The following is a 25,611-nucleotide window of genomic DNA, read 5'->3' as shown; positions in this document are numbered from 1 at the left end:
TCACAGGCCTGGGTAGCAATTCCAACGCTCCTATGTAAAGCAACTCCTGCTTCTAAGAAAACCATAAGCACAACCGACCGATGAAACTTGACCTCTGCAGCCCTTCAGGCACTCCAACTCAGGCCCAGGAAGGAATATTCTCCTATTCCTTGGTGGCAGAAGCCTCTCAGTCCCTGGTCCCTGCTTCAGATCATTCCTGACCCTCTGGAGTATGATCCAATAAATCCTATAAATATTTTTGCACCATCATCTGGCCATCTGAATGGTCATCCAGGTAATCAGACATACAGAAAAGCACAAACTCAGCAAAATATAGCAATATGCTTTAGAGAGAAAGTATGTCACCTAGACATGCACCTGTGTATCACTTACTGTAACTGGGTAGCCAGATGCACGCTGCATGCATAGATTGTCATGCAGTCTCTTGGTATACTTCCTCACAGCTTTCAGATCTCCACTAAAAGGATTCTCATCGGAGAGGCCTTCCCTGACTACCCTGGCTAAAATGCAACCTGCTTCCCCTCACACAGCTTCATCTTTCCTCACAGACCTGCTGTCGCCCATGTACTCCCTTGCATGCATGTCTGCCCCACTCACATGTAAGCTTGGTGAGTCAAGGGCTTTGCCTGTTGCTTCTTGTAATCTCAAAATCTAAAACAATACCTGGCACTTAAAAGGTTTTCAGTAAATATTTGTGAAGAGAATGAATGTAGAGAAGATGACTAAAAAGTAATGAGAGGGAATAAAAGCCTCATTTGAAACGATCTTATTTTAATTCAAATGCATATGCAATAGCAAGTTTTTAGTTAAATGGAAATGAGCAGGCCTATTGAGAAGTACACCAGCCTTTTCCCAGTTTCCAATCAGTGTATATTTAATCTGGCTCCAGCTCCACTCTTCATTTGGCAGCATATAACCAAAGGGTAGGAATAATTTCTTACAGCAGTGAAAAACTTCTGTAGGAATTCCCTTTACAACCCACTTAGCTATGGAATCATTGCCCAGTTACCTGGCTTATAGATCAGGATAGATGTCTAGGTATCAAAGAATGGTGATCAGATACGTGCCTGTCCTATTTCCTGCCTGATGGTAAGAGACATTTTCAAGTGCAATTATAAAGGGAAATCGAAAATTGGAAAGAAAAAAATGGAGGTTGAAAAGCAAACACAATGATTTAAATTTTTCTTAGGAGACAAAGAAGTTTTCTTAAGATTCTGTCTGACTCCAAGATAAAACAGATATGCATGCCATCCTCTCCCTAGGCCATAACCATCAGTTTAACCCCATACATGATTTTTATGCCCATGAGGCAACATTTCACCATTTCAGGACATAATGATGACAAAATAATTGATGGTGATGCACTCTAGCCTTAATTAATATAAGACAGCTTATGCAAACTTTCAGACAGACCCAAGGGAGACAGCAGGTTTCAAGGCTTCCAAGAAAGCCAGGGCACTCTTTGACCAAGTCTAGGTAGCCAACACCCACCCTCTTCCACATCATTTTCCTAGGAAAGCCAAAGGTATATCCATTTCTGGAATATCCTAGCCAAGGTACATGCCAGATAAATGGAGAACACCTAGAAAAAGCTCTAATGAAAGAGCAATTGCTGCTGGCCACCAATAACAGGGCCCATTGCTCTTCCTTGCAGTGTGTGTGTGCAGGTCTGGGGCCCACCAGGTCTGAACGGGGAGTTTCCCTTTCCTGCCCTGGCCCTGTAGCTTCCCTTTGGCCATAATGGACTATGGCATAGCCAAAGTCAAGCATGGTGGGGAAACCTGCTTCCTTACTTTTCAAATTAATCTTTCTCCCCAATGTGTAACAGCACTCCATGTTTTGCTGTGTATTTTACTTTGTGATACTAGGAAGAAAAAATCCTGAGTATTTTTGGTTTTGCTTTTTCTCTCACCTTTGTTTTTTTTATAGAATGAAGCCTTTGAAAGTTACCAGGCAACAGAAATACAAGCAAATAGAGAATGGTGTGTAGTGAAGCTAAAGCAAATTCAATCAATCACTTACTTGGCACTGACTATATTCAAGACATAGTAAGTGGCCACTTACAATGATGGAACAAAGAATCATAGAAAGCAGGACCTGTTCTCAATTATGTATTTTGTTTGAAATTTATTCCACCATCTAGAAATAAAATGGTGACAATTGAGAATTTAAAAATGACATTTGTCTTTAAAATTAGCATTCCAGTGAAAATTCAAGTGAAGATTTTCCAGATAAAACAATGATTCTGGACAATAATTTGTCCCTCTAGATCTCCTATCTATCCTTCAACCTGCTTTGTGCCCTAAGAGGTTGATATTTACGGGCTATAATCATGTCAAGAAATATTTTGTCCTCTGGCTTCTGGTTATGTTTGACTTGACTTCTTCAAGCCAATGGGAGAGCTATGGCAGGAAACTGGAAGTAGAGGAATGAGGTTCAGGCATTTATTTCTCAGCAACCTTCTTGCAGATCAGCTCAGACTAGCTCTGTGCCTTGGCCAACTCCTCTCAAGTTGATCCCACACACATAACTCTTTCCTGGGTTCCAGTAACCACTTCCTTGCCCTACCCCTTACCCCTGCATGCCTACTGTGCTTGTAGTTTACCTACAGCCTATTTATAGCTTTGCAAATACTCTCTTTATTAACATTCCCTCAAAATATTGTGAGAGTACCACCTGCTTCCTGGTAGGACTCCAGCTAACGCATATCTCAAGTCTGCTAAAGGAGAATAGGGACCAGAGTGAGAGGAAGGAGCCAGTGGAAAGGAAGAGAGAGAAAGTACAGAAGAAAGAGAAAGAAATACATAATGCGATCCTTGTATTTGGCTAGATGAGAGAGAGGGGCGTGCAGAGTCCAGACACAAGAATTACTCTCGAACAGAGAAGTCATCTTCTTGGACTGCAGGGAAAAAAACTAATGTGATTACACAGATAAGTCCATTTGTCAGTGTGCAGGCAAAAACTTAAGGCAATTTACACCTGATAATCGTAATTTTCCCAGTGAGGTAGGAGTCAAAGTCATTTGATAAGAGTGAATGAGAAAGGAGTGAGGTAGAGGACCCAAGGATTGTTGTGCTGAAAGGTTTGAATAGCCACTGAAGAAAGGGAAATAATTATGTAAATTGGATTCAAGGAAAAGCTCAAGTGATTCTGGAGATGATTCTGTAGTGACACCAATCCACCTAGCACTGACAATTTCCCTTTAGCAGCTCTTGGAATCCTTGATGTAAGGCGGGGCACTGTGGCTCATACCTGTAATCTCAGAGCTTTGGGAGGCCAAGGCAGGTGGATCACCTGAGGTCAGGAGTTCGAAACCAGCCTGGCCAACATGGCAAAACCCCGTCTCTACTAAAAATACAAAAATTAGCCAGGCGTGGTTGTGGGCACCTGTAATCCCCACTACTTGGGAGGCTGAGGCAGGAGAATCACTTGAACCCAGGAGGCAGAGGTTGCAGTGAGCTAAGACTGTGCCATTGCACTTCAGCCTGGGCAACAAGAGTGAAACTCTGTCTCCAAAAAAAACCCTTGATGTAAGAATAGGAAAGTAAGGCTAGGCGCGGTGGCTCATGCATGCCTGTAATCCCAACATTTTGGGAGGCCAAGACGGGCAGATCACCTGAGGTCAGGAGTTCGAGACCAGCCTGACCAACACAGAGAAACCCTATCTCTACTAAAATAATACAAAATTAGCCAGGCGTGGTGACGCATGCCTGTAATCCAAGTCACTCAGGAGGCTGAGGCAGGATAATTGCTTGAACCCAGAGGTGAAGGATGCAGTGAGCCAAGATCACACCATTGCACTCCAGCCTGGGTAACAAGAGCAAAATTCCGTCTCAAAATATAAATAAATAAATGGATAAAATAAAAAGAGTAGGAAAGTGGATGACAAAAGTCTTTCAAAGCAGCAATTGCAGGACAGGTAAAATGAGGCTATTGAGGTGCTAACGGAATGGTTTAAAGGAGTATGTGTTCTGGAGCTACACAGAACCCCAGTGTACCTCTTTCCAAATACATCACTTGAGGGAAAGTATCTAATCATCCTCAGTTATAGTTTCTTCATTTGTAAACTGGAGATAATAATAGCATCTAACCATAGAGTTTGCTTTTAGAATCAAGTATGATTATTCACATAAAGTGGTTAGTAGCATACCTAATATCTAGAATACACTTACTAAATGTGATTTCTGTTATTACTAATAAAATTTGGACAGTGGTGGGGAAAAATGATAGCTAAATAATGCAATGGAGTTCTCGACTAGACGGAGAAGAAGTCAAGCTATAGAGGAGACTCGTGGACTGGAGAAAGAAAGGAAATGAGAGATCAGAGTGAGATCTAAGCCCAGGGTGTCTCACTTCTGGGACAAGAAGAAGGTTTACAGACATGGAAAGTTGTAGGTAGAGAATGATTCTTGGAGTTTATTATTTCAGAGGGGATGCACAGCTGGTTCATGTTAGTATTGTCCAACATACAGAATACCACAATCCCTTCCAAAGCCAGGAAGACAACTCATCCATCATGGCCAGACTCTGTCGAATATGGAAATAATCCGTGATCCAGGTGGTCATGCCCTCAACTAATGAAGAAGAACACCTGATATAACAATGGCCTCGCCAATTATAATGGTTAGGTCAGGAAAGGCAAAGGAGAGATTGTTGATGGCATATTCATGCCCTGTGAGATAAGGGAGCAACTGTCTCTACTCAAGAGAGCTATAAGGAGATAGCATCCTTAGGAGAGGAGCTAGGTTTCATTTTAAATGAAAAGTGAAGTAATCCCAATCATCAAGCCACAAGTGCTTTCTTGATGGGGTAACATTGAATTACATTTCAATATGTTCTCAAAAATATGTATTTTAAAATTTGCCATTTCTGTAGCAGTTTGTTAAAAAATTTGGCTTATCATTATGGATTAATTTACTATAAATTAAAGAGTATGTCTCATTTTGTGAATGGGAAAAATAAAAATACACCTATGATAAATATTAAAATATGTATGTGTATTAATGAATAAAATTTTATATACAAATTTCAACTTTTCCCTTTCTGGGTTTGAGAATCAAATGGAAAGTTTGTTTTATAATGACATTTATAATATTAACTTTAATAGTATGCTGACATGAGCAAAGCATTTTATTTCAAAGCACTTCATCACATACCATACAAAAATAATTAAATGAATTTCAAATTCAAAAAAGAGTCCAAAGAATTATGTAATATTGCAAAGGGAGCTCAAGAGTTTAAAAAATGTAGTCAATTTAAGCAAAGTTAAAGTATTAGAAAGAATTCTGTAAAGAGACTAAAGATAAAGAAAAATGTATTTATATGAAGGATGCTGAGTAAGAAGCAGCAGTAGGAAGAGTTATATAGAAGAAAGCCTGGGGAAAAGAAGAGTAGGAGATGGGGAGATAGGAAACTGGAGAGGCTACCTTGCAGGTGATATGGATAACAGGGATAGGGCACAAAGTCAGGGCTGGCTGGACTGAAGATTTCGTCGGTGGCGGGCAGAGTCATCCAGGAGACCACAGACGTGGTGAACTCACACACTGTGACCTGCCCAGTAGACTGTAGGTTTTGTTTGCTCTGCAATCCAAACAGAACCCTAGCCAGGTGCCACTTTGGTGGCCATGAGAAGGGCCCTTGAGAATGATGAAGGGTAAGAAACTACCACACCTAAAGGCAGACTATGCACAGATAGTAGAGATAGTGTCAGGGACCCTCATCTTCCAATCGCATTCACTGTGGCCACAGTCATAGGAAGGTCTGAGACTTCACACCACGGCCTTGTGAATGCATGATGGGGCCAAGGTCACTGGCCTCTGAAGCGAACTCCACTGACCACAGGGTAAATACGGGAGATTAAAAACAAAAGTCAACGTTCCATGTCTCTCAAACCACTATTAAAAACAAGATAAAGAGATTTCTTTTAAAGGTCTACATCGACAAAGACAAAGAAAATAGGAAAATATATTTCTCCTTCACCACCACCAAAGAGAAGACTGGGTGTTTCCTAAGGAGTCCAGCTGGCATGGTTTACAGGAATGCTGGGCACCATGAGGATCGGAGTTCTGCTTAGGGCGTATGGGAAGGTTTATACATACTGAGCAGGGCACCTCACGGACCCGTCCTCTGTCTAACTCCTGAAATAAAAACAGTCAGGCCTATAAGTCCTCAGAAGAAGATTGCAAGACTCCTTTCTGGATAAACTGACCAGCCCAGTGAAACAGCCTCAACTGTCATCCGCAGTGAACCCGCCAGTCAACAGGCCTTATGCAAAAGGACTTTTCGGAATTTCACTCTCAAATATTAAATACTGCCATAGATCATCAGATATTTGAGGAAAGCCTGAAAAATGGAAAACAGAAACCAAAACAAACAGAATAAAAGGTCCTGAAGCAAACAGACCATTCGAGAAGAAGCAGAAAAAAAAAAAAAAAAATCAGTTATCATTGATGTGCTTATGTGCTTATGGAGATAAGAAAACAGAACATGATGCTATTTTTAAAAAGAACATTCTAAGAACAAAAAAAAATAATTCTTGGGAGTTAAAAACATAACACAAATAAAACACTCAATGTAAGGAAGCTGGAAGAGATGATAAAATATTCTAAAGAGTAAAACAAAAGTCAGAGATGGAAAAAACAAAAATTAAAATACTATAAAATTTGGAGAATCAAACCAGTATATTCAATATCCAAAGAATGTGATACCCAGAAAGAAGAATTAATGTATTAGTAATATAAAAGATTTCCCAAAACTACAGAGTTTCCAGATTGAAATGGTCTAACCATGGGTTCAACATAATAAATATTTTTTAATTCACACCTTGGCATACCATTATGAAATTTCAGAACTCCCAGGATAAAAAGAATAGAAACGTTTTCTAAGAGAAAATACAATTCACATCAAGAGATAGAAATCAGAATGGCAATGGTCTTTTTAATGGCAACTCTGGAAGTTCTGAGTCAATAAACCAATTCCTTCAAAAAATCTAATAGAAAATTACTTTTTAGCTAGAATTATATATCCAGACAAAATATCAGATGAGAAACTAAAATAAAGACATTTGCAGACACTTAATGTGTCAGAAAATTTTCCTCCCAAGATACTCAGAATAGATGCAGAAAGTTTGATAGCATCAGGGACAAAGAGAAGATGCCAAAACTATTCAAAGGATTAAAATTGATTATATACCAAAAAAAAAATCAATAGTTAAAATACATCAGCCTTTTAAATAGCAATACTGCATGCCAGAATAAAATGGAACACAGTCTTCAAAATGTTTAGGGAAAATCAGTTTCAATCTAGAGTTCTTTATTCAATCAAACTATCAAGCAAGTGCTGGAGTAGGTAAAGATGGGTTTGTGTCCATGCTATATAGGGTTAACTATTAGGACTATCATCTCATCCTGTGGCTATAGGGAAACGAGCTGTTCTACCAGAAGGTCATGGCCTAGGTGTCACCTCTCCCTGCTACATTGTGTGCAAGCAGTTAGGACATGTGGTACAGGCTGAGTGCTATGCAATAGGAGAGGAATAAAAGGGCATTTACATCGAGCATAATATCAGTGGTGCTCTCTGGAGTTGTTCAGTTTTCAAAGGGTTACAACTGTAGTAGCCACAAAAAAAGAAAGAAAGAAATAAGCTTCTAGCAGTTTAGGTTTGAAGACTATAAACCTGTAAAATGATATTCAGTATCTTATGTTTGGAAAAGAGCCAGATAGCAATCTGACACTTACTAAATATGTTCAATTATCACACAAAAATGCTGTGGTGCTGTGTCTGCTAACTATTTCAACATATATAGGCTGATTATATTTTTCCTTTTTTAGTCTATCGATTCTAAATGAATATGAATAGAGTATAAGTGAAAGCTTTAGATGCTTCAAAAAACTGCTCATTCCAGATTCTAAACCATTACCAAACGTGTTATCTATAATCCATTAGTAAAAGTACATGCTATGATCTATCTGGGTGGGGTAAGGATGAAAGAATGAAGGACAATGTGGGAGTGAACTGGATTGCATTTCAGAGGAAAGCTCCTCCGGGCTTGATTGTCAAAGTTAGCCAATCTGAGCTTTAAAAACACATAGCAAAGCACACACCAATTAAAATTCAAAAGAAAAGCAAATAAAAAAAATTTCATCAGAAAATTTCAGAATCGCAAGAGATATCACAAACCATATCTCAGAATATTTAAAGGCCTCAAAAGTAGGTGAGAATTTAGAATATGACAGTTATTTCAAATGGCATCCAAGTGCCACTCAATTTGTATACTGCTCACTTACTAACATCCCTTAAATGTATCCTGTATATTCCACCATCTCCACCCATCCTTGAGTCCTGACATTCACCTAAAGTTTCTTCCCTAACATCCAGATCCTACCTCACATTTAGAGTGAAGCTCAAACTTCAATGTCTTCACCTAAGCCTTTTCTGATCTCCCCAACCCATAGTTTTTGCTGTCATTTGCTGGCCAGTAGCACGATTTTTCTTGGTACTAAGACAGATCTAATGAAGTAGCAGGTCTTATTTCATCAATTAGGTTTTGAGCCTTTTGAGAGCAAAGACCTTGTCTTGGAATTCATGCATTCAGCAGCATTTAGCAGCGTGTTAGGACATAGTAGGCACTCAGTAGACACTCAACCATTGTTTTTCTGTGCAATATGACAGAAAAACATATTTCTTCCCTCACACCAAGGTAAAATACTTCTTTAATTAGGATTCTGCTGCATGACCACAGATTCAGAAACTTGGATAAAGTAGTTTTTGCCTCAAAAGGAATATAAAAAACACTGAAACAACATTTTTAATACACATTTTCATTATATTTAAACTATAGCATTTTATTAGAACATAAAAAGCGCCTAAAACATGGCTATAGTCCTACCTGCTACAGGAGCAGCACTGGAAACTCCTCCTCATTACACCTTTCTTATTTTTCCTGATGTTACACTCTCCTGGCATTCTTCCTTCCCCTCTGGTTATGCCTTGTCTATTTTAGTTAGGGGCTTATCTTCCATTTGAAATGCAGGAGCTCCTCTAAGCTCATTCTGGGGTTCTCATCTTATTCCGTGCTCTCTTCTAAGCCATCTTATTATCTATGCCCATGGCCTCAAATACCATGACAGCTCTAAAATTTACATCTACAGTCCAGACATCTTCCTAAGCTCTATAATTATACATCCAGCTGCCTTCCCTGTTTTAATGTCTCACAAGCAACTCAAATTCAACTTGCCTAAATTGAACTCAAGATCTACTCTCTTTCTCAGCTGTGTAACTCTGCAAATGGCCCCACCATCCACTCCATGCTGAAAGTCAGTAACTCTATGCTTATACCTGACTTTCTTTATCCTTCAATCTCTCCAGCCAGTCCATTGTCAGGTTCTATTTTTCATACCTGGTCTGTTGTTACTCAAATAACAATCCATCTCCTCTGCCACCATCCAGTGCAACCTATTGTTATCTGATACTTGAGTTACTGCCACACTATCCTAACTGGTCTCTCCGGAGCCCATCTGATCAGCCTTGCAATCCATTCTCCATGCAAAAGTCAATGTCATCTTCTCAAACACAAATATTGTATTACTCCCAGGCTGAAAACCTTCCACTAGTTTCTCATCAGACTTAGAATAATATCAATAATGGATACCATGGTGTACACCAAGATCCTTCCCTTCAGAAGCTGAGAGTATAACAGCTGACAACTCTCAGCTGAATCCCTCTCCTGGACTTGTCCTCAGACAAAGAAAGCCACTAAATTAAGAAAGCACACCCTTCCCCACTGCACTTCTCAACTGGCTACTGGTCAACTGGTCATTGAGAAAGCATAAAGACCCAGCCCCCTCACCTAAATTTTGGTAATTCTGAGAAGCCCTCCCAGCTCTCTACAGAATGAACTGACACATTTCTTGAGACTATACCATAAGTCAACTTATCTCTCTTTCCAGTCCCACTTGCTTCACTCTTTTACTCCCTGCATGCTGCTTATTTATGTCTTGAGTCTGCTTCTTGGGAAACCTAACTTGTGACAATATCCTTTACATGATCCAGACAGCCACGTGTGATCCAACCTCTGCTGACATCTATATTACACTTCCCCAAGCTCTCTCTGTTCCTGTCATTTTGGCCATCTTTTAGCTCTTTAAATTTGGCATTTTTCTTCCTGCTTCAGAATCTTCACATGCCTTAGGCTCTACCTGGGACATTTACTGCCAGATGACTTCCACTCCCCAGTTCCTTCATTATCATCACTTCACCTTTTTGAATAATTCTTATCCTCTATTCAAATCTCAACTCTAGCTCAAGGAAGTCTTCCCTGGCCCCCAAGGACAGCTAGCTTTCCTTTTATCAGCTCTCACTGCCTATTATACCTCTCTTTCAAGGTACTTTAAAAGAATCATAATCATTGCATAATCAATTGTGAAATATTTATCTCCCTTGATATAACATCAAATTCAATCTCACTTGTTTGCTACAATAAACTTTGCATACAGTAGGTGCTCAAAAAGTACTAATATACCATACGGAACATGCTGTTTAATCAGTCATATAGCTGGAATTATATAGTTCAATCCTCTTATAATAGTATATAAATAAAGGGAGATAAAGTAGTCACTGAAGTCATATCGCTATATATTTACACAGGAAGGATAGTTTATAGCTTAATCCAACTCCTGATCCTCCTGATGATAAAATAACCCATCTCTCCTAGCCTTCCAACAATTAAAGAATTATAGAGGTTACATGAAAAATTATAACCACTATCAAAATTGCCAAATCCCATCAGCAAAGAAATCCAAGATAAGCCTTCCTAGAAATGTGTTTGGGGCAAAAAGAGGAGGGGCAAAGGATTCAGTGTGTGTTTGGAAGGGAATTGACTACCTCCAAATAGAACAAAGACTCTGAATGGTAGGGAATGTTCCAGATTGAGAAGAATGGTGGAAAAAGCTAGGGATAAAGACGCATAATAGTGTCGGGTGATGTGGCAGAATGTAACATAAGTGCATATAACGCACTTTCTATTTTTCTAATATTGTGCATGACCAGCCACAATATGGCTTTTTCACGTACACCTAGAGTGTAGACACAGAAGGCAGTAATAAATCAGTTCACTCTAGCAAGTCTGATCTTAACATTCCTGTGATCACTAAATATGTCAGAGGTTCCAGATTCGTCTACAGTCTAGTGTTGCATGTTGGGGCTAAAGGAACTGCTGCTATACATGATCCTGCTATACACCAGGACCCTCACATAGCACAGCACTAAGAGGCACTGTTCCCCTTGCATACTATGTGAGTGGTGGCCCTGTAGTTGTGCATTGTGGCAGCCCTGGTTGTAGAAATGTGGTTGATTAATTCGAACAGTAGTTGTCATAATTATATCTTTGGATCTCAGGATGAGTCAGCAAATAGATGGTGGCAATTGTTTCATCACCTGCCAGGCAGTCAAGTTTCACAGTAAATAATTTAAAGAGGAGCTAGAGTCAGGAGCCAACCTAGGGTAAGAAACCTAGGAGGAAGTGTGAATCAACCAAGAACAACTCTGGGACAGTATGTGTGAAGCAAGTGGAAGATGACACATCAGTATTCAGGAGGGAAAGAGTGTTAGTGACTGTTTTGAATGTCACCATGAACTCAGTACCAAGGGATGTTTAGAGAGTAATGTATGAAACCCAAAGCTTACAGTCAATAACCGAAAGCAGGGATGAGCTGTAGATAATTCCAGAATAAACCTCAGAGTCAGAAGTAGCAGTTACGTGTGGAAGAGCTTATTTTGCTAATGCTGTACTTAAATGCCAGTGGGTTTGGAAAGCTGCAGGGCTTAGAGGGGTTGTTGCTGCAGGTGCTCCTGAAACTACCCTCCCAGCCCTCTGTAGAGTTGTACCTTTTCCATGTCCAAGGACAATATGGGCAGCCGATAAAAGCAAATGTGTGTCCTGAGCATCAGTTACCCTCATTCATGGAAACAGACATCTTGGTTCATTCACAATCAAATATCACTTTCTTCTTTGAGGGAAATTGAGTACAGGGATTCTTTTTTTTTTTTTTTTTTTTTTTTTGACCCGAATCACCTGAGCAATGGTCTCAGCTCTTCTCTCTTTTTGTACCGAAAGCAGACTAAATGCAAGCAAGATATCTGTTACTAATCAAAACAGGCTCACCACCACCCCACTCTCCTCCAGGCCCAAACACTTCCCAGGAAGTTTCCTGGGCTGTGGTGGAGCTGAAACCTCATTACGGGGAAGCTTCTACAAGGCCTCCAGGAACAGAGAAACAACCCACGGCCACTTCAAGAGACCATGGGTGTGATGGTAAATTTTAGGTGTCAACTCGATTGCATTAAGGGATGTCCAGATCACTGCTAAAGCATTATTTCTAGCTATGTCTGTGAGGATGCTTCCAGAAGAGACTGGCATTTGAATCAGTGGACTGAGTAAGGAATATCCACCCTCACCCAGCGTGGGGCAGTGCCATCAAATTGGCTGAGGGCCCTGATAGAACAAAGAGCAAAGGAAAAACTAATTTACTCTTTCTTTTCTAGAGCTGGGACACCCTTCTTCTGCCCTTAGACCTCAGAACAACAAGTTCTCCAGCCTTCAGACTCCAAGGCTTACACCAGTGGCCCCATGTTCTCAGGCCTTTGTCCTCAGCCTAAGAGCTGCACCACTGGTTCCCCTGATTGTCAGGCCTTCGGACTTGGCCTGAGCCATGATCCTGGCTTCCCTGATTCTCCAACTCACAGATGACCTGTGATGGGACTTCTCAGGCTCCATAATCATGTGAGCCAATTTCTGTAATAGATTCCCTCATATATCCATCCATCCATCCATCTACTACCCATCTATCTGTCCATCTGTCTGCCTATCCATCCATCCATCTAGCTATCCTATTAATTCTGTCTCACAGGAGAACTCTAATACAATAAGTGAGCACACAGTAATCTCAAAATAAACGGCCCTCGAGGCACTCATCTTTAATGTATCAGGGTGCAATCTTGAAAAGGAAGATATGAAATTGAGGGTTGAGTACACATAAAACTTGGAGATCTAGTCCCTGCTGCATTTATTTTAAACTTAATAAAATAGGAGTGAGCTGCGCAGTGACAAGGATGGCAAAAAGAGTTAAGTAATCTGGGACTTGAGAGAAGATGAGGTGGGAACATAGGAAGGAGGGTCAGTGATCCATTTCATTCAAAGGCCAAGGACCCATAAACTCTCTCACAGAATGTTCTTTACGGCCCTTGCATTTTTAGTGACACACCAAGCCAAGCTTACTCTTCCAGCTATCCGATCCAAAAGACTGTGTCTGAGAGCCAAGCTTCCTTCCCCCTCAGTAACTGTACCACAGGATGGGACCAATACCAGCAGCAGCAAGTTCCTGGCTTAAGGCCAGTTGCTTTATTACTTATTAACTTATTTTATATAGCCTGCATCATGGCAAGAAAGCTTTCTTTAATTATCAACAGGAATGCAGAAGTCACAAGGGGGAATCAGAGCTAGAGAACTGCGGCTGCGCTGATTACACCATAGCTCTTATCAAAGCAGACACAGGGTTAGAGCTGCAGAGATATGATGCTGGAAGCTTCCAGCAGTGCGTGGGAGGGAACCTAGAAGGCAGGATCCCTGCCGGGTAATTGTGCTGGAATGAATTCTCAACAAAGAGGAGGTTTTTCTTCTTCCCTCTTCTTCCAGTTCAGGGAAGTTGAACATCACAGTTGCCAGAGACAGGACGTACAGAAGAAGTGCAACCTTGATATGCAGGTGGCCAGCGCAGCAGAGTGTGGTGGAGCTGTGAGATCATGAAGAACGTAGAGAGAAGTGATCATTAAGCATAGGCACTGGCAAAAAGTCAGCCTTGAACCTTGGTATAAGCACTGATAATTACCATGGGGGCTGGGCTGTCTTACCAGCATGCAGAGTCAGCAGCAGCTTACTGGGTGGGCTGGAGAATGTCAGGATGATCCTTCCCCTGCCCAAACATATCTCCCCTTTGGGTTCCCTGGGGTCTAAGAGGTCATCATCTAAGAATCAGATCAAGTACTGCCTTCTTCCTAAAGTTACTAATACCTTCCCATAACTATCATAGCAAAACTTTAACTAGCAAAAGTACTTGGTGAAGAGAAATGAGACACAAGATAATACTGAAAAAGATATTGGGAGTACTGAAAACAAACCACCCATATCCCTGACTTCTCATGCACAGGAAATTTCCAGAATGTAGCATCTGATGGATATTATGATTCTGTCCTAGAATATAATTCTGTTTGGGAAAATTTGGGGAGCCATGCCTTTGTTTAGGCTCCAAGGAGAAGACATACCTTAATGCAAGATGACAGAAACAGACTAGAATGAGACTAGATGTTGAGAAAAAGCTTATCTTCAATAGATGCCCACAGAAAGAAATTTAGTTTTGTGAACCAGAAAAGAAATTCTTTCTGCAGAAGGAAATTCAGTTTATCTGAAACCCCTAGCACACACTAGGATCTAAAAAACCCTCACCACACAAAATTAAGACATTACAGTGGTAGTAAAAGCACTCCGCTAAGAGACAAGTCAACTTGTCCTACGTGGTGAATATCATAATGAAAGGCTGCTGTGGGAATGTTGTATGTATCACGTCCCTCAGAGGGCTGGTAAAAATTTACATCACCCTGATGCAAGAGACAAGCATCTGCCTCAAGTAAACTTATAGAAAAGAGGTGAGCTATAAAATTTTGACAGTAAAAACTCTGGGGAAACAGAACAACATTTTAGTATAGAACAAGTTGAAAGAAAATCACAAAGTGAGGGGGGTGGTGATACTTCATCATCTCTGGCAAAATGCTGAGGCATAGAAACGTGGAGAAGAGGTGACTATAAAAAGATAATGAATTAAGGGAAAGGGAGAAAGGGAGGAAATAAGAGAAAATAAAACTTCAGGTTTTTAATTTTTATAAAAAGCTAAAATGCATTGTAAAAATATTTGGTTTTCTTGACAGAGAAAAATAACTATAAATTTGTATAGCTGGTAAGTCTACTTATAAGAAGAAATACTTAGGAGATAAAGTACTTGAAGTGCTTTGAAAAAAATTAGGTTATAGGTAGGATATTACTAAGAGAACTGAGTTTGTCCCCTTTATCCAAGACTTCTTTCCCATAATTTTTCTTTCTTTGGCCCTTTCCTTGGGTGGTGGAGGAGAAGTTCTTTCCATTTTAAAACATGTTCTGAACTTTCCTATCTTAAAAACACTTTCTAAAAGGCTTATTTTAATGCTTTCTTCTCTCTTCCTCTGTTCTATCTCATCTTTCAGTCTCCCATAGTAGCCAAAAAACTTTGCACACATGGTGTTCACTTGTCACCTTTACATTCTATACAAGTCCTCCCTCTTTCTGTCCCTTCCAGCAATCTAACTCTTAGCTCCCTGCTTTACAGAAATGTATTGTATTTCCATGGTATAACATAGCCTGCTTTCTGCAACAGCCACACCCGTTTCTAAAACTTCATCCTCTTAATTTATCTACCACATTTTAAACTACTGGAAACCCCGATCCTTCTTAACTGCACCCCAACTTCATCTCACATTCTTCCCCTTCTCCTTTGTTGTGTCTTCCCTCAGTCCAGCCCCAGAATGTCAATGTTGTCTATGCACAATTTTCCCTACAGGATAGCAAAGCAATCCCTTTGAGCCTTTGGAGACATATTTCCATTGTTTCTGATCCAGACAAAACATTTAAGGGTATGGCTCTTGGCCAACATCTAGAGAATCCCTTATATCTTCACATTGTTTTTGTTTCTGTTTTTGTTTTTTCATTTTGCTAGGATATAGACCACAATAACCCAGAAGATATCACTTACTCTGATTATTTTGATCAGCCCTGATTATTTTTTATTGCAACTTTGTCTCCAAAAAATGGTGTGGTTTCATAGATGGTATAGCAGATGGCTGAGAGGGGAGGCATGGGACTGGGCATTGTTTATTGTCCCATATTCTCCTTTCCCAGATTTTTGGAAACAAGCCCTGAGTTCTACTCACCATCAACTGTAACATACATACGACAGACTTCTGAAAGGACATAAAACAAAACAAACAAGCAAACAAAAAGTTTGACAGTGAATGCCTCTGAAGAAGAGAATTGGATAGCTGGGTGAAAGAGGTGAGAAAGAGATTCACTTTTCACTAAAGCTGTTCTGCCTTTTGACCACGGGCTGTGGCCATATACTATATATTAAAACAGTAATTTGTAAATCAGAAATGCACGGAATACTTTTTTGTAGACCCTGATGATGTAAAGAAATAGAAACGTGTCTCCCGCTGTCAAGGAGCTTATAATATCATTAGGGAGACATAACATTATTTTAAAAGGAAATTATAATAGTTTATACTTGTCTCTCCACAAACTTGCTGCCTCATATGAGCCAATTTATTTAACTACTTTGACTTTCATTTCCTTATTTGTGGAATGGGAAGATTGAATAAAATCACCACCTATTTCATTTATTTAATCATTTATTCCTTCATTTAAATTTTCTATTCAATAAATTTTATTGAGGACTGAGGACTGTTTACTGTATAGCCCCCACAAAACTTAGTAGCTTAAAACATGAACCATTTATTTAGCTTAAAATCTGACAGAGTGGCAAGTTGGGCTGGGCTCAGCTGGGTGATTGTTCTGCTAGTCTCAGTTGGACTCACTTATATGGCTAAAGTCAGCTGTCAGTCAGCTAAGGTAGCTTTGCTTCTGGGACTTGACTACTTATTGGCTGGGACAACAGAGGCAACTGGGCTACCTGGCTCTCATGTGGTCAGCTAGCCTGGGTTTACTCACATAGCAGTCTTGGAAAGCAGCAAGAGAGCAAAGTCTCAATAAAAAAGCATTTTTCGAGTCCTTGCTAGAGTCACATTAAGTAATGCCCCAATGGCAAAATCAAGTACAGCCCGGACTTAAGGAGTGGAGAAAGATACTCCAAATGTGATGAGAGGAGCTATGAAGTAAATTGCAAGGGGGTATGGAAGATGGAGGAGAATAATTTGAGGTCATTTTTGTGATTATCATAAGCATTGTGTGCTCCAAGTCTTGACCTGTGTGTAGCTTACATTGTATGCTTTCTGCTGCTGAGTTTCTACTGCCAGCAGATGATCATTATGAAAATCTGGGGTGAAATGGACCACAGGGAAATCATTAGAAGGGAAGTGATTAGGTTGACAGAACTATTATGATTAAGCAAACAAAACTTTCTTGAGATAGGCTATTCTGACCAGACTTTCCAAAACGTTTGTTTTGTTTGTTTGTTTGTTTGTTTTTTGTTAAGCTTTTACCTAAAGAAATCTCTCTGCAAACCCAAATGACAGCATTACTATGTTTGGACCCCTTAAGAGTTGAAGAAAGCAGTGACTATTAACAGATTTCCCTTACTGGGACTCATGGATTTTGTTTGTTTGTTTGTTTTTAACTACAGCTTGTGGGGCAATAAGCTATATCTCTCCCTGACCACTGAGAACAGCAGGAATCAATCAACTAACAATGAGTCCTAAACACATACACTGTTCCTTTTACTGTGCCAGATATTGTAGGGATGTATTGAGGCAAAACACCATTCCTTCCATCTGAAAGCTTGGCATGCAATTAGAAAAAAAAATAACATATGCAAAGAAAGATAACTAACAATACCAGGTAGCAAACTAAATGACGATGAAGGTGTTGAATCCATAATTCCCTCCAAGTATAAAGTTTCTCCAGGTGTTCCAGCTGTTCTTACACTATCTACTCCACATTTCCTGCTGTGTCAAGGGTCCCCTAGTAAATTACCCTGTGGAGAGGAAATGTTACTCAGCCTGACATGACTGTGCTCCATCACACTCTCTCACACAGCTGCTCGCAACCTCACATCCCTCACACACCTGTCATCACCCACAAGACACCCCCACCTCTCTCCTATGCATCAGCCCTATAAATTTACATCCTCATTTTTCCATTTAGATGATGCATTTTCTCCCAAACACACCAAAATGAGAAGGAAATGTCACTTAAAAACATAGTGAAAAATATGCAGTAGCAAATGTTTCTACTTTTCCTTCTCTATAACAGCTCTAAAGAGAAACTAAAGTCCATTTAGATAATGACCCAAAGAGCAAAAGGCCAAGGTGGGTGGATCACTTGAGGTCACGAGTTCGAGACCAGCCTGGCCAACATGGAGAAACCCCGTCTCTACTAAAAATACAAAAATTAGCCAGCGTGGTGGTACATGCCTGCAATCCCAGCTACTCGGGAGGCTGAAGCAGGAGAATTGCTTGAACCTGGGAGGCAGAGGTTGCAGTGAGCCAAAATTACACCATTGCACTCTAGCCAGGGCAACAAGAGCAAAACTGCATCTCAAAAAAAAAAAAAAAGAAAGAAAGAAAGAAATGAAAAAGAAAAGGGAAGATTGCCTACTTGAGAGAGCACTTTCCCGGGGCTCAGAGGCCCTGAGTCCTGAAGAAGATGTTGCTGCTTCTCATTGTATAAACTGGAGTGTGATCATTGCCACTTTGAGTTTTCTTATCTTTCAAAGAAAGTTGGCCAGGCGTGGTGGCTCATGCCTGTAATCCCAGCACTTTGGGACGCCAAGGCAGGAGGATCACTTGAAGTCAGGAGTTCAAGACCAGCCTGGTCAACATGGTGAAACCCCGTCTCTACTAAAGGAACAAAAATTCACCAGGGATGGTGGTGGGTGCCTGTAATCCCAGCTACTCAGGAGGCTGAGGCAGGAGAATCGCTTGAACCCAGAACGCAAAGGTTGCAGTGAGCCAAGAACACACCACTGCATTCCAGTCTGGGCAACAGAAGAATGAGACTCCTTCTCAATAAAAAAAAAAAAAAAAAGAAAGAAAGTAATGAATATTGTATTTTCCTCATCTACCTCAGAGGGTTGTTACAATTTTCCAATGTGATGTCTGTAAAATCATTCTATAAAATGTAAGCTACCACATTATGGGTTAACAACTGTATCTAAAATCAGGAGTAGTACTCAAAATTTATTTACATAAATGTCCTCTTTGAGGACATCCTCAAAGAGGACATCCAATCAGTTGGAATAAACACCAACCAGCAGTACTGGGGCTTACCCACAGACTCTCAACCTGTCTCTGCAGATCTTCATACAATATAGGAGGAGAAGTGGTATAACCAGCAAAATACCAAAATAGGTACATGGGCAAAACCACGTGGGTCCTGCTCAAGCTCAAAAATAAATACTTGTTATAGCATGCATAGATTCCTAATGCTAATATAATTTTTAAGGACTTTGAAACCCATCCCAGCACTTTGGGAGACCAAGGCAAGAGGATCACTAAGGCCAGGAATTAAGACTGCAGTGAGCTGTAATCATGACACTACACTCCAGCTTGAGCAACAGAGCAATACCTTGTCTCTAAAACAATAATAATAAAATATCAATATTTAAAAAATACTTTGAAACCCCAAATTTAAAGAAAGTATGACCATAAGAAAAAAATTAATAAAATGAATGTGACCCTTTTTTTTTTTTTTTTTTTTTTTTTGAGATGGAGTCTCCCTCCGTGGCCCAGGCTGGAGTGCAGTGGCGTGATCTCGGCTCACTGCAAGCTCCGCCTCCCGGGTTCACGCCATTCTCCTGCCTCAGCCCCACGAGTAGCTGGGACTACAGGTGCCCGCCACCACACCTGGCTAATTTTTTGTATCTTTAGTAGAGACGGGGTTTCACCGTGTTAGCCAGGGAAGTCTCGATCTCCTTACCTCGCGATCGCCCGCCTCGGCCTCCTAAAGTGCCTAGATTACAGGCGTGAGCCACCGCGCCCGGCCGAATTGTGATCTTAATAGTCATATTTCCAAACATGTTTAAGTGTCATAGACTTCTGTATACTTTCACCTATATACCAGCTAAATATCAAATGTCTACCAACCCGTATGCAAGTGCCTTGCCTTTGCTGGTGCCAAATGAAGTTATGTTCCCTTGAAGCTAATGATTAAAAAGGTTTCAGAAAAGAAACCCCCCACACCAGAAGATACCATATTTTTAAACATTATTACAAATTAGATGTATGGCATTCTGCACCAGTGAACTTCAGAGTAACTAACATATGAGATGTTCTTATAGGAAACAGAAAATGTCTGAATTTAGGGCCCTGTAAACGCCTAAAAGCCCCACTGCTAGAGCTGATATTTATCTAGGTATGTCTGGCAAACTGATGTGCTAGACTTGCCAAATGTCTATTTGAATGAAGGATGAAGAAACCTCCCAGGGGAGAATTCATTCCAAAGGAATAGAAGTTCAAACAGGTAAGCATGGCCGATGGAGTCAGGGAAGGGACAATTCTAAGGTGGGCGTGGTGTTTGAATGGAATTTGAGTCCTGCAGAAGTTGGTTGGGTGGTAGGTAGCTCCAGGAGGGAGAATTTGGAGTTTTCAGTTGTTAAATTTGGGGGCGTAAGCTACACTGCTTTGGTAAATTCCTGTGTGTCCACATACACGTAACCTCTATTCTACCCATCTCTGGGATCTCAAGTGTCTAGGACTACCCTAGCTCTGCAAAACGCAGCACTGTGGTACCCCGAGTAGCCGCACACAGGAGAAGCCCCACCAGTGCCCAGCAGATGGCAGCAGTGCCTGGCTGAGGTACCAGAGCCTGTGACCCTGGCTCCCTGGTCTCCAGGGTCTGGAGATGGGGTGCAGGGAAGGGAAACCCATGGATCTGAAAAACATAAATGATGACTGGGGATGTTGGGGCACCCCTAGGCCTGGGGCGTTGCCTCCTCTCCATCTCCTATTTTCAAGGAGCTCTCCTTAAGTGCCATGATTTTAAGGGTCATGTCTGTGCCAACGACTTCAATTTGTATCTCCCCCTCATAACTTTCCTCTGCACTTTAGACTCATACATCTCACTGGCTATTAGGTATCTTGGTTTCTATACCAAACTTATAATGTGCAAACCTGAGCTTCCAATCCTCTCCAATAACATCTTGAGCCTGCAGCCTTCCTTACCTCAGTCCATGGGAACGTCATCCTTCCAGTTGATTGGGACAAAAATCTGACAATCATTCTCACCTCCTTTCTTTCTCCACATCCACATCCCATTCATCAGCAAACAGTAAAATCCAGTAACTTCTTACTGTCTCCACTGCTTCTCTTTCGGTATAAAACACCCTCATCTCTGGGCTGAATAATTTCAATACATTAAGGCATGGAATTGGAACTGAAACACTTCTCTTTCTAGTGCCAGAGGAAAAAAAAGGGGGAGGCAGTATTTCAGTTTCCCTTAAAAACAGGAAATTAGAAAACTCATTAAATGAACTCTATAAGGATGTATGTGCTAAATATGTCTCAAGTAGGATAAATGAAAGCAGGATCCCTCCTATCAAAATCCTGCTCTTGCTTCCAGATTCAGTACACCTCTATCCTCATGTGCAGTCTTTCTTAACACGTGCCTGTAGGGACCTTTCCTGGCCCAGAATCCCATTGCACTGGCAGTACATGTCATCTGTATAGCATTTGATTATGTTCCATGTTGGATTGTATACTTATCTTTTCACAGATGTTAATCTTTTGTTTTCTTATTTATTTATTTATTTATTTATTTATTTATACACTTTAAGTTCTAGGGTACATGTTCACAATGTGCAGGTTTGTTACAACATGTGCCATGTTGGTGTACCGCACCCATTAACTTGTCATTTACATTAGGTGTATCTCCTAATGTTATCCCTCCCCACTCCCCCTACCCCACCACAGGTCCCGGTGTGTGATGTTTCCCATCCTGTTCACAGGTGTTAATCTTATTGCTCCAGCTGAATAATGGGGCAGAGGCTTTGGTTTGAGCCACAAGTGGGATTCAAACATGTCTGAGCAGCCTGGCCCGTGTGATGACTAAATGGTGGGGCCACCAAATGTTATTTGCATATGAGGTTTTTGCTAAAGATTTTGGATGGGTGTGTGTGTATATATTGCCAAGTGGAGGAGGGCAATACAAGGAACGCAGGAAAGCCTTGTGTCTGACTTTAGATATTAGACATCTACTAAGTCATCAGATTCAGATATGAGCTGAGGAAGAGAACTGTAATAGGGTTTGGCTGTGTCTGCACCCAAATCTCATCTTGAATTGTAGTTCCCATAATTCCCATGTGTTGTAGGGGGGACCTGGTGGCAGATACTTGAATCGTGGGGGAGGTTTCTCCCATACTATTCTTGCAATAGTGAATAAGTCTCAGGAAACCTGATGATCTTATAAGGTCAAACATTTGTCTTCATAAGAGAACCTTTTGTTTGGCTCTCATTCTCTGTTTGCCTGCTGCCCTGTAAGACGTGCCTTTTTCCTTCCACCATGATTGTGAGGCCTCTCCAGCCACGTGGAACTGTGAGTCCATTAAACCTCTTTTTCTGTAGACATTACCCAGTCTCAGGTATGTCTTTATCAGCAGTGTGAGAACACACTAACACAAACTGTTAGCAGAGCTGATGGATTTGTATTATTATTATTATTATTATTATTGAGCAAGCCTTGAGACCAGGGTGCTAAGCTATCCTGCTTTGATGCCCACGTGATAAAGAAAAACAGACAGCAGGTAAGCCAAGCATAGCTGCCCACTTCTCAGAGAGAATCAGCCTCGCAGTGGCTCAGGAAGAGCTAGAGCCTCCAAGGGCAGATTTGGACCCCATTAAAAAGGAGAATTCTGGACTCCCTCCAATGACAGATGGGGAAAAATGTTTACTAGCAGTGTGTTGGCATTTTACAGAGTTGGGCCAACTCCCTTTTGAATCCCTATTGAAAGTAGTGGGGAATTGTTTAGGGGTTTACACGTCTACCTTTTTCAGGAACTTAACTTGATCTGGAGATATTTACATTATTACTTTTACAGTGACCTCATTTGTAGCCATAAACCAGTGAAGCAGGAGGAGCCTGGACTTTAATATAAAAACCCCATAGGTGGAAGGCCTCAGGCAGTCACTCATTCGGAGCAACCCAACTCACTCATCTGGTAGATTCTGGTTAAACAAATTTTTCTAAAATAGGAATAAGTAACAAATGCTGATTCAGGCATATCAGAATCCAGACTGAGGATCGGCTCCAATTTCTAGCAGTGGACTAGGAAAGTCACATAACCTCACTGAACTTCATTTTCCTTACAATAAAAAAGTAGTAATTCTTAGACTGACTTCTTTGAGGATTGTTAGGGTATTTTACTGAGATCAAGTATCTGAAAATGCTTTGAAAACTATAATGCACCAAAAACTTAAAATAGTATTTTTATAGTAATTATAAGACACTCAATTCTTATACTTCTCTATCTGAAGATTAAAGATTGAGACAATAATTAGAATAATTTTTTCAATATTTACTTTATTAGCTAAATATTTGGAACAAAACAGAGCTGATTTGTTTTCCAATTCACCTTGCACCACTGAAATTAAAAAGAAGGCCTAGGAAATAAGCTTTTGGCTTTATCAAGGGTTTATGGCCATTTACTTATTATTAAAATGTTCCATACATTGGGAGGGGCGCAGCCTCAAACACTGATGGGGAAAACATCACCATTTGAAGGTGATTTTATTACTTATAAAAGACATCCCAGGTATGTTAACTCGTTCTTGCCTTCTTTGGTGATTTAATGCCAGATGATGTTTTGTATCTTTCAAACATTTTTACATCACAGAGCTTCTCGCACGCTATTGTTACTCTCCCAATTATAAAAGCTAAGGGATTTTTCTCAGTGCCTTCCTTCCCTGACACTGATGTCTTCTATAAGAAACAGCACTTTGGGGGCTGCTATTTCTTGGGGAAGAGATGGCTTTTGCTAACATTACTAATATCACATTTTTTGTTCCCACTGGGTGTTTTCTGACCAGATCACTAATATGTGCAAAAATAGTCCCATAGAAATTAACAAAGGATTAAAATTGCACATTTCACCTTATGTTGATTTTTTAATTTTAATTTCTATTTTACGTATATATAATTAATATACAATAAGATGCACAGATCTTTAAGAGAATCGGGCATTTTCACAATTGTATATGTCATATAACTAGCCAAAATGGGATAATAAAAGTATGGATATTAGAGAACTCCACTAGCAACAATGATAGCAAGATTGCAGATCTATGTTATTCTACTGCTCTGCCTGAGCTAGCTTTTATGACACATAGGGTGGCTTTCCAGAGTACTTGGGATTCCAGTAGATTTGTAGAGAAAAGAATCTCAACACTGATCATGTCCAACTTTGATGTTAATTTGCGGGCTCAAATATTTAGTAGATTTGCGCACATCTTTAGATATTTTCTGATTATAAAGGTAACTCGTGTTATTGAAAAAAATAGAAAATACAAGAAACATCAGAAAATGCTTTTAAAATCTAAAAAAGAAAACACAGATTATTCAAAATCAATGCAATGTCAGCTTTATGTCTTTCTATCTTCTTTTAGGTACATATTTTTAGATAAAGAGATGATAGATAGGGTTGTATGTATGTGTCTGTGTGTGTGTATCCTTAAAATAGAATCTTACTACACATATTGTCTTATGCTATTAAGCAAAAGAAGGGATTTCTTTTTTTTTTTCACTTATTCTCTTATTTTATTATTATTATTATTATACTTTAAGTTTTAGAGTACATGTGCACAACATGCAGATTTGTTACATATGTATACATGTGACATGTTGGTGTGCTGCACCCATTTACTTGTCATTTACATTAGGTATATCTCCTAATGCTATCCCTCCCCACTGCCCGCCCTGCCCATGACAGGCCCCAGTGTGTGATGCTCCCAAAAGAAGGGATTTCTGATTGAAGGTCCTGCACCCTCCATCTAGCCTGTGCATCTTTCTTCACAGACACTGGAGCTCCCTGGAGAAGACAGGCTTGTGGATCTCAGTAATACACCTAGCCCCACACTCAGCCTCCGGAGAGGGCTGCAGCTCAAGTCCCTTGAGGGCCTGCCTGTCCAGCTTTCTGAAAGCTAGGAAGCTGACAAGAACCTTCTGAATGTCTAATTCAAGATTTGTAAAAGATTGCAGGATAGTTAGATATCAGTATGCATAAGCCTCTCTCCTCTGGCCAATTATTGGATTCCCTGTGTGAACAAATCCTTCTCAGCAGCTCCTGGCATGAGATGCTTACTGCTGATGCCATAAATCACCTGCCTACGACAACCAGCGTGGAGTTGTGTGAGTATTTCTAATCCTGTCATCGAAACTCAGTGTGATTCTGAGACTGTGCACTGAGGAATTGGGTTTTCAAGACAAAGTGACTACAGTATAAACCAGTAAGATGAATTTCTGTGGGCAAATGTATTCAAGGTCATTATTTTATCTGTTTCTTTGATTAATATTTTCAGAAACCTTCAAGTTCTCTATTTCCAATTTTCTCCACCCTCAATATAAAATCATTTATTTCATGCAAAGTAATGTTAACTTGTTAATCTTAAAGTAACACCCTCCCCCACCAAAAAAAAAAAAAAAAATATTGCCCCTCTTGAATAGAGCATAGATTCCAAGAAGGATGAAGTAAGAAGAGATCCTTTCTAGGCTATATGAAAGATAAGAGCTGTGTTCACAAAGGAAGGGGAGGGTAGAAAAGAAAAAGAAAGAAAGAAAGAAAGAAAGAAAGAAAGAAAGAAAGAAAGAAA

The 25,611-nt window shown here is 40.2% G+C and overlaps 1 pseudogene; it reads left to right on the top strand.

Moving 5' to 3' along the window:
- The window catches only part of LOC111545639, a 152,708-nt pseudogene that overhangs the window by 122,828 nt on the left and 4,269 nt on the right, over positions 1–25,611 (top strand).

The sequence above is a fragment of the Piliocolobus tephrosceles genome, chromosome 7, assembly GCF_002776525.5.
Source record: "Piliocolobus tephrosceles isolate RC106 chromosome 7, ASM277652v3, whole genome shotgun sequence".
NCBI classification, from domain to species: domain Eukaryota; kingdom Metazoa; phylum Chordata; class Mammalia; order Primates; family Cercopithecidae; genus Piliocolobus; species Piliocolobus tephrosceles.
Note: the sequence above shows the minus strand (reverse complement) of the source record. Positions and strands in the feature narration are given on the sequence as shown.